This window comes from Ovis aries, chromosome 6, assembly GCF_016772045.2.
Source record: "Ovis aries strain OAR_USU_Benz2616 breed Rambouillet chromosome 6, ARS-UI_Ramb_v3.0, whole genome shotgun sequence".
Taxonomy (NCBI): domain Eukaryota; kingdom Metazoa; phylum Chordata; class Mammalia; order Artiodactyla; family Bovidae; genus Ovis; species Ovis aries.
This window is the reverse complement of record NC_056059.1, coordinates 37,157,713-37,173,038: the sequence shown is the minus strand read 5'-3', so window position 1 is coordinate 37,173,038 and position 15,326 is coordinate 37,157,713. Positions and strand designations below refer to the sequence as shown.

Below are 15,326 nucleotides of genomic sequence, written 5' to 3'. Positions count from 1 at the left end.
AAAAGAGCATCTTACTAAAGAACTCTTAAAACTCAATACTAAGAGAACAAACTTGTAATGCAGGAGACGCAGGTTCGATCCCTGAGTCAGGAAGATTCCCTGAAGAAGGTCATGGCAACCCACTCCAGTATTCTTGCCTGGGAAATCCCATGGACAGAGGAGCCTGGCGGGCTATAGTCCATGGAGTTGCGAAAGAGTCGGAGATGACTTAGCTAGTAAACAACAACAACAACAAGAAAGAGAACAAACCACATTTAAAAAAATGGACCAAACACCTGAACAAACACTTCAGCAAAGAAGATATATACACAGGCGGCAAATAAGCATATGAAGAGATGTTCCACGTCATGTCATTATGGAATTGCAAATTAAAACAAGAAGGAGATACCGCTACACACCTATTAAAAAGGCCAAACTCCAGCACGTTCTCTAACAGTCCAGTGGTTGGGACTCAGCTCTTTCACTGCCAGGGGACTGGTTTCAATCCCTGGTCAGAGAACTAAGATCCTGCCCACATCAAGTGGCCAAAAAAAAGTCAAACTCTAAAACAATATCAAATGCTGTACAGGAACTTTCATTCATTGCTGGTGGAAATTCAAATTGATACAGCCACTTTGGAAGACTGTCACAGTTTCTTATAAAATTAAGCATACCCTTACCACCAGATCTAGCAATCACATTCCTCAGTATTTACCCAAATGAGCTGAAAAGTTAAGTCCTCACCAAAACTTGAACACAGATGATTAGAGCGGCTATAGTCATAATTGTCAAAACCTGGAAGCAACCAAGATACCCTTCAATTGGTGAATGGATAAATAAACTGTGGTACAACCAGACAATGAAATATTATTCAGCGTCAAAAAGAAAGGAGCTATCAAACCATGAAAAGATGAGGAGGAAACTTCAATGCATATTACTAAGTCAAAGAAGCCACTACGTAAAGGCTATATACTGTATGATTCCAACTACATGACATTCAGGGAAAGGTAAAAGTATGCGGACAGTAAAAAGTCAGTGGTTGCCAAGTGTGGTGAGACAGGGAAGAATGTGGAGCACAGAGGATTTTTAGGGCAGGACAACCTTTCTGTGTGACCCTACAGTGATGGCTGCATGTGTCAGAGTCCATGGACACATAAAATGTATACCACTAAGAGTAAACGCTAATGTAAACGATGGACTTGGGGAGATTATGAGTCAGTGCAGGTTCACTGATTGGAACAAATGAACCACTCTGGTGGGGGATATTGATAATGGAGGAGAGTACGTTTGGGGTAGTGAGCAGAGGATATACGGAAAATCTGTCTATCTTCCATTCAATTTTGCTGTGAACCTACAACTGCTTTCTTTTTTTTTAGTGTATTAAAAAATTAGGGAAAAATTACTTTGAAAGTTGTGACTACATAGGTAAAACCATAACACATATCCAGTATTGATAGCTTATGGTGAATGATGACAAATTCATGATCTCCGAAGATGATTTAGCTTCAAGATCAGGGACCGGTATTGATCACTCAAGAGCTTCCATGTAGCAGAGTTTTATTAAAGTGAAAAAGTGACAGAGAAAGCTTCTGACACAGACATCAGAAGGGGGATGGAGAGTGCCTCACTTGCTAGTCTTAGAAAAGGGAGTTATATACTTTTTCAATAAATCAAAAGAATGTTTCAAGGTTGTAAAGATCTTACCAGACCCACTCCCATAATATACATTTTAAGATAACAAGATTAATCAGAAGGTTCTTGTTTAGGAGAAATATGTCTTTGAGCAGGATACATTGTTACATTGACTAAGACATATAGAAAAAAAAAAATTTGCCCTTTTCTCCTTGAGAGCCCCAGACCCTTTTCCCCTCCTGGGGGACCCCAGACTTCTTATCAACCTTCCTAGGAACTGACTCTCACAGTATTCTAATACATATTCTAAAAGAGTGTTGTCTTAAAAGATAGCAACAATATGAAAGAATGAAGAATTCCATTAAGTTCAAAAAGCTTTAAATTTAAACCAAAATAACAATTACATTAAGGTCTCTCTCTCCCACAAGTCTTTTTTTAAAAAGCCTTTTCCAGTCAGTGCTTAACCTAGGGTAAATTGTAGACTTCAGTCAACAATCAGAAGAATTAGCTAATATATAACCTAAATGCAGGAACATGATAATAACTCATTTTAAAGTTACCCAATCAACTACGATTCGTGGTCAGGGCAAGAAGTCAACCTCTGCAGAAATCTCCAGTTCCAGGTCAGGCTACCTTATCAGCTTAGTGTTAAGGGTGACATAGTTTCCTTAGTGTTAAAACATCTTTCATTCTAGGAAGGATTGGGAGTAATCACAGAAATGTTTAAGATAATCAGATCCATGTTAATACTTTGATATTAAACAATTTTCATGTTTTGTTTATACATAAAAAAGAAATTTTATATATTTACATTATTTAATAGAATTTGACCCATTCGAGTATAAGATCAATCTTATCAGTCCAATTTCAAGTGTGTAATTAAATAAGTGATTTAGGCTTTTGATTTAAAGTTGAAATCCTACTAAGTTTGTAGAAAATAATAGGATATTTAAAAGAACTACAGTTTATCATATTTATAATTTCAATTATTTGCTTCATATGCATTATTTGAGCAATTGGGAAAACTTAGTTTGTTAAATTAGAAAATAGAAGTAATACAGCAGGTCTGAGTCTGCTATCCTTAGAAAGGCCTGCTCTCAAGATTGGCCCTTGGTTGGGATTTGGAAGTTAAGTCACAGAGTATTCCCATGCAACAGTTAATTGATAAGGATGGTTCACTTTGCCTAAGCTGTTTGTGCAAGCAATATGGTTTATGCAGAATGCCTGCTCACCTTCTGGGAGTCTGGAATTCTGGTGCACGCTAGACAGAGCATGAATGCCTACATACTCAGCTCCCAAGAAAAACCTTGGGCTCTAGTTCTAGTGGTTTCCTCAGGCCAAAATACTGCACACCAGAACAAGGACCTACTGCACAGCATGGGGAACTCTACTCAGTACTCTGAAATAACCTACCTGGGAAAAAATCTGAAAATGAATGGATTATATGCATATGAATAACTGAATCATTTTGTCATACACGTAAAATGAACAAAACATTGTAAATCAACTATAGTCCAAAATAAAATTAACATTTAAAAAATACTGCACATATGTTGCAGAGTTTCTATTGCTGGGGGAACAGCATGTACTGTGTGACCCCTTGTGTGAGAGGAAAAGCATAAGAGAGCTTATAGATGCTGTCCTCCAAACTCTGCCTTTGTCTTTCCCTTACTATCTGTGTATCTTTACTATGTTCCTATAATAAGTCTTAGCTATGAGTAGACCTATACATTGAATTCTGTAAATCCTTCCAGTGAATCTGAAGGTGACGGTAGTCTAGGGGTCTCCTGACACACTAGGGAAATTGAATATTTTTACTCCACATACAAAGTATTTGGGAGTGTTAAATTAACTAAGCTTATATAGACCAAACACCATTGAAAGATCTATTAGAAGTAAATAATAAAATCTGCTAGACTTAGAGCAATAGCATTGGTAAATGGAATTTATAGACTTAAGGAAAACTAGAGGTTTGAATTTACAGCTTTGATCACCAAATATTAATTTCTAAAACTCAAGTAAACTTTTGTAAAGGCCTTTCAGCACCCCCCCACAAAGTCCCTTGAGGGGATCAAAACAGTTCATATTTAGTGTATCTCATCAGCCCATAGCAGGCTGCTTGTCCTAGTCTCAGTGGAAGAAGGGCATTTGTTCAAATCAACCACAGTTTCATGTCACTTAGATTTCAGTTAAAAAGGAGCCTAGGATCCAGCCTTGTTTGTACCACTTACTAGTTAACCACATTATACCACTTCACTTACAGAATCTGCTGCTAATGGTGATATTAAAATACAACTTTTATAAAAGCACCAGTAGGTAAGGGAGTCCAACTGGACTTATGTAATAGCTGGTAACTCCATGGTGTTAAAGACCCAGGATAAGTTAATAAAAATTATCCTTCTAATATACTTAAAAACCTTTGACAGATTTCCCCACTGGGTGATGAAGGGTGTGGCAGGAGTCTCCACTAGAGCATCATGCCTGACAGTGCTAGAGTCCATGGGGTTGCAAAGAGTCAGACATGACTGAGTGACTAAACAGAGCACAGCAGGAAACACAGTAAATACTAATAAATGCAATGATTTAGTTGAGGGGATAAGATAAAAGCAACCCAAAGTGAAGTGATAATATGAGACAGTGGTTCTAAAGACATACAAGAGAAAGTAAGTGATAAGTTGCCCAATTAATGGAAGTGAGATTAAGTGTTAAGATTTCAAAGTAAGAGATGGCTGCAGGCTACAGGGGTCAGAAAAGCTTCACGGAGGCAGGTGGTCTTAAAAAATCTTGGCCTTGAAAAATACATTAGGTTTGAAGATGTAAGAATGGGGCAAGGTCTGAGAAGTAAGAGTGTGCCAAAAGATTAAAGTGAGAAAATAACGGAGATGATAGTGAGATGCATGTTAACTCGCTCGCATTGCAGCCCAGATCTTTAAAAAAGGAGAGAGGGAAGGACTTTTCTGGTGGTCCAGGGGCTAAGACTCCATGCTCCCAAGGCAGGTGGCTCGAGTTCAATCCCTGGTCAAGGAACTGAAAGCCACATGCCACAACTAAGACCTCTCGCAGCTAAATAAATTAATATTTTTTCAAAAGAATAAGAGTGAGGAACGGCCCCAGGTTGTGATGCCATGTTTCTCAGGCTCAGAAATTTGGACTTGATTCTTTCCATAGCGAGAACAACGAATGGCTTTTCAACAGTAACAACAGATGAACCAGTTTGGTGGCTCTGGAATAAAGATTATACTAGGGATAAGGTATAGGAGGGTTTAGGTTGGATTAAAGGAGTGAGCATTGTTCGCTAGAAAACAGTCCAAAAATAAAGTAATAAAGGGCTAAACTAAGTCATATTTCTTAAGCATTGTAAAGGAAGAAGTGATGGGATAGATGATCACATCCAAAGGAAAGATAAGAGTATGTTTGTGAAAGTGAAGGAGGAGAGTAAATTTTCAGAATGAAGTGTGTATCTGTGCATTGTTTATATTTTCATGTTTTCTTTTTACACCAAATGAGTTGTAATTAGCATGTATATCAGAAGGTAGTGTGAAAAGAAAAGCTTAGACCCCTACTTTTCCAAGAGAGAAAAGAACATTTGCAACTCAAAATGTAATTGGAATGCATGCCCAAAAGGTTTAATGTTTATGTATTTTAATATTAGAATCTTGGTTTTACCAAATAAAGCTCAGAGAGAGTCAAGCAATTCATATCTAGAGGGATAATGCACACTGATAAACTGGTATATTGCAATCTGCTGAGGTCTCGGGAAGATTTTTCAAGACTTTGTAGAAAAGAGCCCAAGACACAAACAACTTTGGTGATTGTGTTTCAGGAAAGAGGACAGGCTGTCTGGTTCACTGCCAGTGCAAGTTGAAGGAAATAGATTTGGGGGCCATTTCCTAATGTGTCCCAGCTGGTAGACGTGCTTCAGGAAAGAGTGAAGAGCCCCTGGCCAAGGAGGAAGCACCTTTGAGAAAACAAAGCCAAAACAAAGAACTGGCAGCACTCTTAAGAAGCCGAGTAGCACGGTTTAGGCCACCCCGGCCTTCCTGTTCCATGGAATCACAAACATATTCTGTATTTAACTGACAAATACTATAGCAGCTTAAGATCTGGATTTCAAGCTTATTTCCATGCAGAACCAACTACTTTAAAATTATGAAATCAAATATTCCTATCAGCATCCTAATCCTCTAAAACCATGCAATTGTTCATTCTTTTATGGAGAGAATAAAAAGTTTTTCACCAAAAGCAAACAAAGTCCCCTATTCCTTCAAAATACTGTCAATCACCCCCTTTATTTGTAGGCAGCAGAGCAAATAAAATAAAATGTCACTTTCTTGTTCTGCCAAAGAGGCCAACAGATCCAGAACCTAAAAGGTACTGAAGATGTACAGAACTACTGCATACGCATGATACACGTGGCAACTGTGGATGAGCAGCTTCACACTCACACTGCTGATTACTGACCATCTATAGCAAAATCACCCTTTGTACCCAAATGGTACACTGAGAAAATATAATCAATACCTGTTATTCTTGCACCAGGGGACTGGCTTGCTTGAATTCTTTCTAGGTAGAGTATGTTGGCCTTTTCAGTAACAAACAATCCTTTCCTACTTGAAGAGAAGAAAATGATAGAAAAATAGACGCTCTGCAAAGTGATTAAGGAAATATGTAATTATCTTTATTCAGTTATATTCTCTTTTCAGGAACAGAAATACTTTTGGTTCAGCTGCTGCTTTAGGGCTTTCTGGTACAAAAACAAAGTATTTCTTGGTAATTTACAAAGATTCCCAAGTGGCGCCATGGTATAGAATTTGCCTGCCAGTGCAGGAGGTGCAAGAGACGTGGGTTCGAACCCTGCGTCAGGAAGATACCCTGGAGAAGGAAATGGCAACCTACTTCAATATCCTTGCCTGGGAAATCCCATGGACAGAGGAGCCTGGAGGGGTTCGCAAGAGTTGGACACGACTTTGAGAGTAAAACAACAGCAGTTTCACTTTTGGGGATCTAACGTAAATGGTACTGTGTCTTTAATGTGCACTGCTAGTATATAGGAAAGTGGTTGACTTTTGTATATTAACATTGTCCTGCAACCTCACTATCTCATTTACTAGTTCTAGAAGCTTTTGTTGTTGTGTTGCTGTTGTTGCTATTGTTTATTTGTTTGGATTTTCTACATAGACAATTATGTGATTTGCAACCCAAACCAGTTTTATCCCTTCCTAAATGCCATGACTTCTTGTCTTATTGCATCACTAGGACTTCCAATGTGATCTTGAAAGTGTGAGAGAGATCATCCTTGCCTTGTTCCTGATCTTGGTGAGAAAGCTCTTTTCTTACCAGAAGTATGAAGTTGACTGTAGGCTTTTTGTAGATTTCTTTACTAAGTTGAGGGAATCCTCCTCTATTCCTGGTTTGATAAGAGTCCTTAATCATTAATCTATACTGAATTTTAGCAATTTTTTAATCATCTTTTGATATGATCATGTATTTTTTTTTCCCGTGGCCTGTCAATGTGACAGATTGCAAAAATTTAGTTCAAATGTTGAACCAGCCCTGCATACCTGAAATGGAGGCCATATTGTGTGCAATTTTGAATGAATAATCCCAAGGGAATGCGCTTGTCATGGTAAACACCCTCTTCCAAGAACACAAGAGATGACTCTACACATGGACACCACCAGACGGTCAATACTGAAATCAGACTGATTATATTTTTTGCAGCTGAAGATGAAGAACCTCTATACAATGAGCAAAAACAAAACCAGGAGCTGACTGTGGCTCAAATCATGAATTACTTATTGCAAAATTCAGACTTAAATTGAAGAAAGTAGGGAAAACCACTGGGCCATTCAGGTATGACCTAAATCAAATCCCTTATGATTATACACTGGAGATGATGAATAGATTCAAGGGATTAGATCTGGTAGACAGAGGGACATGGAGAACTGAAGAACTATGGGCAGAGTTTGTGACATTGTACAGGAGGCTGTGATCAAGACCATCCCCAAGGAAAACAAATGCAAAAAGGCAAAATGGTAGTCTGACAAGGCCTTACAAATACTATGAAAAGAAGAGAAGTGGAAGGAAAAGGAGAAAACGAAAGACAGATTCATCTGAACGTAGAGATTCAAAGAGTAGCAAGGAGAGATAAGAAAGCCTTCCTAAGCAATCAATGCAAAGAAATAGAGGAAAACAATAGAATGGGAAAGACTAGAGATCTCTTCAGGAAAATCAAACACACCAAGGGAACATTTCATGCAAAGATGGGCTCGATAAAGTACAGAAATGGTATGGACCTAACAGAAGCAGAAGATATTAAGGAGAGGTGGCAAGAATACACAGAACAACTATACAAAACACATCTTCATGACCCAGATAATCATGATGGTGTGATCACTCACCTAGAGCCAGACATTCCTGGAGTGTGAAGTCAAGTGGGCCTTAGGAAGCATCATTATGAACAGAGCTAGGGAAGGTGATGGAATTCCAATTGAGCTATTTCAAATCCTAAAAGATGATGCTGTGAAAGTGCTACACTCAAGATGCCAGCAAATTTGGAAAACTCAGCAGTGGCCACAGGACTGGAAAAGGTCAGTTTTCATTCCAATCCCCAAAAAAGACAGTTCCAAATAAGGCTCAGACTACCACACAATTGCACTCATCTTACACGCTAGCAAAGCAATGCTCAAAATTCTCCAAGCCAGGCTTCAACAGTACATAAACCAAGAATGTCCAGATGTTCAAGCTGGATTTAGAAAAGGCAGAGGAACCAGAGATCAAATTGAGAACATCTGTCTAGTTGGATCATAGAAAAAGCAAGGCAGTTCCAAAAAACATCTATTTCTGCTTTATTGGCTATTCTAAAGCCTTTGACTGTATGGATCACAACAAATTGAGGAACATTCTTAAAGAGATGGGAATAACAGACCACCTCACCTGCCTCCTGAGAAATCTGTATGCAGGTCAGGAAGCAACAGAACTGGACATGGAACAACAGACTAGTTCCAAATTGGGAAAGGTGTACATCTAGGCTATATATTGTCACCCTGGCTTACTTAACTTATATTCAGAGTACTTCAAGTGAAATACTGGGCTGGATGAAGCACAAGCTGGAATCAAGATTGCTGGGAGAAATATCAATAACCTCAGATATGCAGATGACACCACCTTTATGGCAGAAAGCAAAGAAGAACTAAAGAGCCTCTTGATGAAAGTGAAAGAGGAGAGTGGAAAAGGTTGGCTTATAGCTCAACATTAAAAAAACTAAGATCATGGCATCCAGTCCCATCACTTCATGGTAGACAGATGAAACAATATACTTTATTTTGAGGGGCTTGAAAATCACTGCAGATGGTGGCTGCAGCCATGAAATTAAAAGAAGCTTACTGCTTGGAAGGAAAGTTATGACCAACCTAGATAGCATTTTAAAAAGCAGAGACATTACTTTGCCAACAAAGGTCTGTCTAGTCAAAGGTTTGCTTTTTCCAGTAGTCATGTATGGATGTGAGAGTTGGACTATAAAGAAAGCTGAGCGCTGAAGAACTGATGCTTTTGAACTGTGGTGTTGGAGAAGACTCCTGAGAGTCCCTTGGACTGCAAGGAGATCAAACCAGTCCATCCTAAAGGAGATCAGTCCTGAATATTCATTGGAAGGACTGATGTTAAAGCTAAAACTGTAATACTTCAGCCACCTGATGCAAAGAACTGACTCACTGGAAAAGAGCCTTATGCTGGAAAAGATTGAAGGTGGCAGGAGAAGGGGACAACAGAGGATGAGATGGTTGGATGGCATCACTGACTCAATGGACATGAGTTTGAGCAAACTCCAGGAGTTGGTGATGGACAGGGAGGCCTGGCATGCTGCAGTCCATGGGGTCGCAAAGAGTCGGACACGACTAAGCAACTGAACTGAACTGAACTGAATACAGAGTAAGAATCAGTCCTACAAAACTGCCCCAGTTCACCAGTTGCAAGTCCCAGGTTTCCAGCTACAAATCAGGTGTTCCCACTAGTCCCTTCTCAAGTGTAATAATTTGTTAGACCAACTCACAGAAATTGGGAAAACAGTTTACTTACTGGTGTATTATAAAGGATACAACTCAGGAACAGCCAAATAGAAGAGATCCATAGGGCCAAGCCAGAAGAAGCAGCATAGAGTTTCATGCAGTCTCTGGGTACACCCTCACCTCTCAGCACCTTGATGTGTACACCAATCCTGAAACTCTCTGAACTCTCCCTTAAATTAGGGGGTTTTAGGGAAGTTCCATTACGTAGGCGTGATCGATTAAATCAATCGTCAACAGTTACTGATTAACCCAACTTTCAGCATTCTATCCTCCTGGAGGTTGAGACTGAAAGTTCAACCCTCTAATCCCATGGTTGGTTTCTCAGGCAACTACCCTCATCCTCAAATTCTCTGGTGGCTGGCTAGTAGAAGCTGATAGTATGTTTTCAAGAGTGACATAAAAAAATACAGTAAGAAATTCATATTCAGTCTTTGCCCTTGGTTCCCGACACAGCTTCTGAAACTCTTTACTTTTTTAAGTTTTTGGCTATACTGCATGGTGCATGGGAAATTCCCTGACAAGTGTCCTCTGCATTCGAAGTATTGAGTCTTAACCACTGGACCACCACCAGGGAAGTCCCCTAGAACTCTTGTAATTTATTCAGTGATAAGACTCATAGGAGCTTTTGTTATTCACCACAATCTCCTTTCAACCATACTTTGAATTTATGCTAATAACAGGACTCTTTTAATTTTCTACATAAGTGAGATGATGGATACTGACTAAACTTATTGTGATAACTTCATGATGTATGTAAACCAAATCATTATGCTGTATATACTTCCAACTTATACAGTGCTAAGTTATATCAACTGTATCTCAATAAAACTAGAAGGAAAAAAAAGCCATTTTCACAACCTATTTTTTCACATCCTCAGCATGTGAGTCATGTTCAAAAGAATAAATAAAACAAGTATATAAATAATTAATATATAGTATAGAAGATAAGAGATATGCAGAAAAGAACTGTGAGAATTTAGAGAACACTTTAGACCACTTTCAAATAATCGAGATAATTTTGGATAAAACAATTCTCTTACTTGAGGGTATAATCAAACTAAGATCACACTAAGGAGAAAAATAGGACAGGCAATAAAGATAATTAGGGAAGTAGGGTACAGGGGAAAGCCTTTCTTGATCTTCGCTTCAAGATAAAAGCAAGTTTGGTCACTTTTCTTTCTAATCTATTAGTGTGTCATAAGCATTTGTAGTGATTTTGACAATAAGACCCCTTAGTGTAGAGCTACCTCATAATTAAATTGGTCATGCTCATATTGTGTAGAGCTTATGTCCCAGTTTGCATAGGAAAAGCCCCTGTTTACACATATGGCTCCAAGTAATTATTAATTGCACCCCTTCTTCAGTGAATATTCATTGGAAGGACTGATGCTGGAATTAAAGCTCCATTAAAGGCCACCTAACGTGAAGAGCCAACTTCATTAAAAAAGACCCTGATGCTGGAAAAGACTGAAGGCAAAAGCAGAGGGCAAAGACAGAGGTTGAGATAGTTAGCATCACCAACTCAATGGACATGAATTCGAGCAAACTCCGGAAGATAGTGAAGGTTGGAGGAGCCTGCCCTACTGTAGTCCATAGGGTGGCAAAGAGTCGGATTTAGCAATAGAACAACAAAAAGCTTTAGATAGGGTATTCCCAGGTGGCTCAGTGGTAGAGAATCCACTTGCCAATGCAGGAAACACAGGAGATGCAGGTTCTATCCCTGGATCAGGAAGATTCCCTGGAGTAGGAAATGGCAGCCCACTCCAGTATTCTTGCCTGAAGAATCCCCATGGACAGGAGCCTGGCAGGCTACAGTCAATGGGGTTGCAAAGTGTCTGACACGACTGAACAATAGAGCATGCACGCAGCTTTAGATGAAGAAAAAAAAAAAGTGATCTTTTGCTAGACTCTGGTGCCCTCTTGTGATTAAAGCATAAAAAGTCATTGGGGCTGCTGCTGCTAAGTCACTTCAGTCGTGTCCAACTCTGTGCGACCTCATAGACGGCAGCCCACCAGGCTCCCCCGTCCCTGGGACTCTCCAGGCAAGAAAACTGGAGCGGATTGCCATTTCCTTCTCCAATGCATGAAAGTGAAAAGTGAAAGTGAAGTCGCTCAGTCATGTCCGACTCTTAGCGACCCCGTGGACTGCAGCCTACCAGGCTCCTCCGGCCATGGGATTTTCCAGGCAAGAGTACCGGAGTGGGTTTCAAAAGTCATTACAGAAGCAAAAGTGCTTCCCTTGAGGTTACGATGGAGAATTTCACATTCTGATCTTGTTTATTTTGAGAGAAGAAACCACTGCAAAATGTGAACAGCCCAGAGTGGATCATCTACTCACTTTTCCCAAATCTCAGCTTTGAGTTTCAGGTCACCAGACTTCATCACTGGCTACTTTCCATGGCTGCTGCTATCTTTGGACTCTGTGACCTCTTTTCCCACTTATCAGTAACTGAGACACTATTGCTCTCTCTAACAAACACTACTTCTGTCTTACCTCTCAGTGAATTCAGTACACATATAGGTGATTTTCCCAGCATGCTGATCTCTGCCTACCTTGAACTTCTCTAGAGACACTAGAGACATTTGTTTACTCTTCTCCAAGAACGTTAATGATATTTACGTAGTTAGTCTAGAAATATGTATTGAGCGCCTACTATGTTTCAGGCACATGCTTCCCAGTTGGCTCAGTGGTAAGAATTCGCCTGCCAGTGCAGGAGCCATGGGTTCGATCCCTGGTCAGAAAGATCCCCTAGAGAAGGAACTGGTAATCAACTCCAGTATCCTTGCCTACAAAATCCCATGGACAGAGGAGCCTGGCAGGCTATAGGCCATGGAGTCACAGAAGAGTTGGATACGACAGCAATTTAACACCAACAAAGACATGTTTCAGGCACAATCTTAGATATTGAGGATAGAACAGTGAATGAAACAGAACCTGGTCTTGGAAGAAGACAGATAATAAACAGTAACTCAATCTATATAGTCTAGTATGTTAGAGGTGAGAAGTCCTGGAGAGAGGCACATGGTAAAGGAAGTGGTAGTCTAGAAGGCAAAGGAAGGTTTTGCAATTTTAAATAGAGCAGAGGAAAGCATTCAGGCAAAGGAAATGGAGGCAGGTGTATGTCTAGCATGTGAGAGAAGCACCTAGGCAGCCAGTGTGGATGGAGGAATTATTCCTCTCAGTGGTCCCCACAGCCACACATTCTGGCTCTGTACTACTGGCTGCTCATTTAAGGAATGTACCCCATGCTGTGGGTTTCCCTGGGGGCTCAGCCAGGAAAGAATCTGCCGGCAATGTGGAAGAACTGGGTTTGATCCCTAGGTTGGGAAGATCCCTGGAGAAGGGAATGGCTACCCACTCCAGTATTCTTGCCTGGAGAATCCCAGGGACAGTGGAGCCTGGTGGGCTACAGTCCATGGGGTCACCAAGAGTCAGACACAACTTAGCAACTGAACAACAACAGCAGCCACTTAGGGAAGTGACACCTTTATTATTAGCTCACACTTTCTTCTATGCTGCCATGGCTATTTTATATATCTGGAGAAGGGATATCTGGAGAAGGAGGCTTCCTGACATTTACTAATATACCCTTTTGATCATCTGATTTTTTTTTTTTGACAGCCCCACCATTGGGGCTTCCCAGGTGGTGCTAGTGGGAAAGAACCTGCCTGCCAATGCAAGAGACATAAGAGGTGAGGGTTTGCTCCCTGGGTCAGGAAGATCTGCTGGAGAAGGAAATGGTAACCCACTCCAGTATTCTTGTCTGGGAAACCCCACAAACAGAGGATCTGGTGGGCTACAGTTCATGGGGTCACAAAGAGCCAGACACTCTTAGGCATATATTCAGACAAAACTATAATCTAAAAAGAAACATGCACCCCTAGCAGCAGTACTCACAATAGCCAAGACATGGAAACAACCTAAATGTCCAGATGAAGACATAAACAGGACATGGCACATATACCATGGACTACTACTCAACCAGAAAAAAGGATGAAATAATGTCAGCTGCAGCTGCATAGATGAGCCTAGAGATTATTATACTAAGTGAAATAAGTCAGAAAAACAGACACCATATATGCAGTGATATATGATATGATATTCCACATATGTGGAATCTAAACCGGAAATCTGTTATTTCAAGAAACTGACTGAAGCTATGCCTGTAGTCTAAAAGCATGCTGTCCGGATGGTAGAATTAAAATCACCTGGCAGCTTTCAGGCATTTCGTGAACTCTTAGGCCTAGTCCGAGACTACTGACTGAGATCTCTCAAGTTAGGACCCAGAAATCTGAGTTTTAGAAAACTCCCCAGGTAATTTTCAGTCAAAATAAAGTTTAGAGGCCCTCCTCTAAAATGTTCACCCCTGGGAAATAAAGGTTTTAATGGATACAAAGGTTGTGACAAACACACTAAAAATTTTGACAAAACAAGTAGAAAAAGGATGCACAAAGGTTTCAAATTTTGACAGGGAAAGCCAATGAACTCTAGTAGAGAGCAATGAGGGCTGTCATAGGTCTTGAGAGGATGCTTGGGAAGATGAAGAAAAGTACAGGATAAACCTGAACTTAGAGCAAACAAGCGAGTTTAATTTCAATACACCCACTAACCAGCTGTGTGCCTACTCACAAATTGCTTAACAAGAGCTTTATTTTCCTCCATGACAGGTAAAAACAAAAATCCCCTTGACATGACATATCCCCGTGATAGTTGTGAAAAATCAAGCAAGGTAAAGTATGTGACGATGCTTTGTATGGAAGGATAGCGTGGTGATCATTTCATTTTCTGCAGTATCTCTTTACAAAAGAGTATAGGCATTTTCCCTCTACTCAGGGAATGGATAGGACTTTTGAGTCACCTATAATGACTTAAGAGAACCCTACTCTCTTCAGTGAAGGTTGCAGGAGATACATAGCCAGAATGAAAGGTTGCTCATTCATTCTTCCCAAGCATGGGCTTGGGAAGACAGGGAAGTGGCCTCACTGGAGAGAACGAGGCTGAAGTGTTGACAGATGTTGATAGGAATATATGTCTCTCAACTCTGAATATATATTATAGGTTATATGTCTCTGAACTCATTTGTAACTTTATGATTTCTCCCCCCAGTAAAAGTTCATGAAAACCTAGCTTAGGCTGATGTTCAACCCCATGTGCTTCTTACTGCCTACAAGTGGTTTGCCATTATATGGGCTGTTTACCGTAGCTACTGTTCTGATTGGTCAGAACAGTAGCCATATAGGTTGTTAAACTTTTATGTAACTCCTCTGTTATACTCCATAATAGAAAGGAAAGTTATTTGAAGCTTATTTAAAACAGAAGCAATTCCCCTCCGTCTGAGATGGTTTAAATGGATTCATACTAGGCCTCACCAGGTCTGTTATGCCACTGACCTTTGATTCCACTGACTATCCTTGACTCAATGACAAATAGTTTCAGCATGTACTTTAAAACAACACAAATTTTAATTTGCCTATTCTATCTCAAGCACATTTCTCTAGCTGAGGAAGACACAAGCTACCACTCTAGAAAAACTCCCATGCATGTGGGAAAAGGAATCCTATTTTCAGGCTGGGGTTTCTTTTATTCATTTTGCAAACTTGACTTCCAGGCCATCACTTTCCTTTCTTTCCCTGTTTTTCTTCCATTAC

The 15,326-nt window shown here is 40.0% G+C and overlaps 1 protein-coding gene across 8 annotated transcripts in view; it reads right to left on the bottom strand.

Moving 5' to 3' along the window:
• ABCG2 (ATP binding cassette subfamily G member 2 (Junior blood group)) overlaps window positions 1–15,326 on the bottom strand; it is a 132,061-nt gene that overhangs the window by 101,571 nt on the left and 15,164 nt on the right. For 2 of the 8 annotated variants that reach the window (XM_042251082.2, XM_042251080.2), the window contains exons 1-2: window positions 9,684–9,825; window positions 6,133–6,218 (exon numbers count right to left, since the gene is read on the bottom strand). The exons of 2 other annotated variants lie outside the window; for them this stretch is intronic. The gene's annotated coding sequence lies outside the window, so the exon portion shown is untranslated. 8 annotated transcript variants of the gene reach the window in all.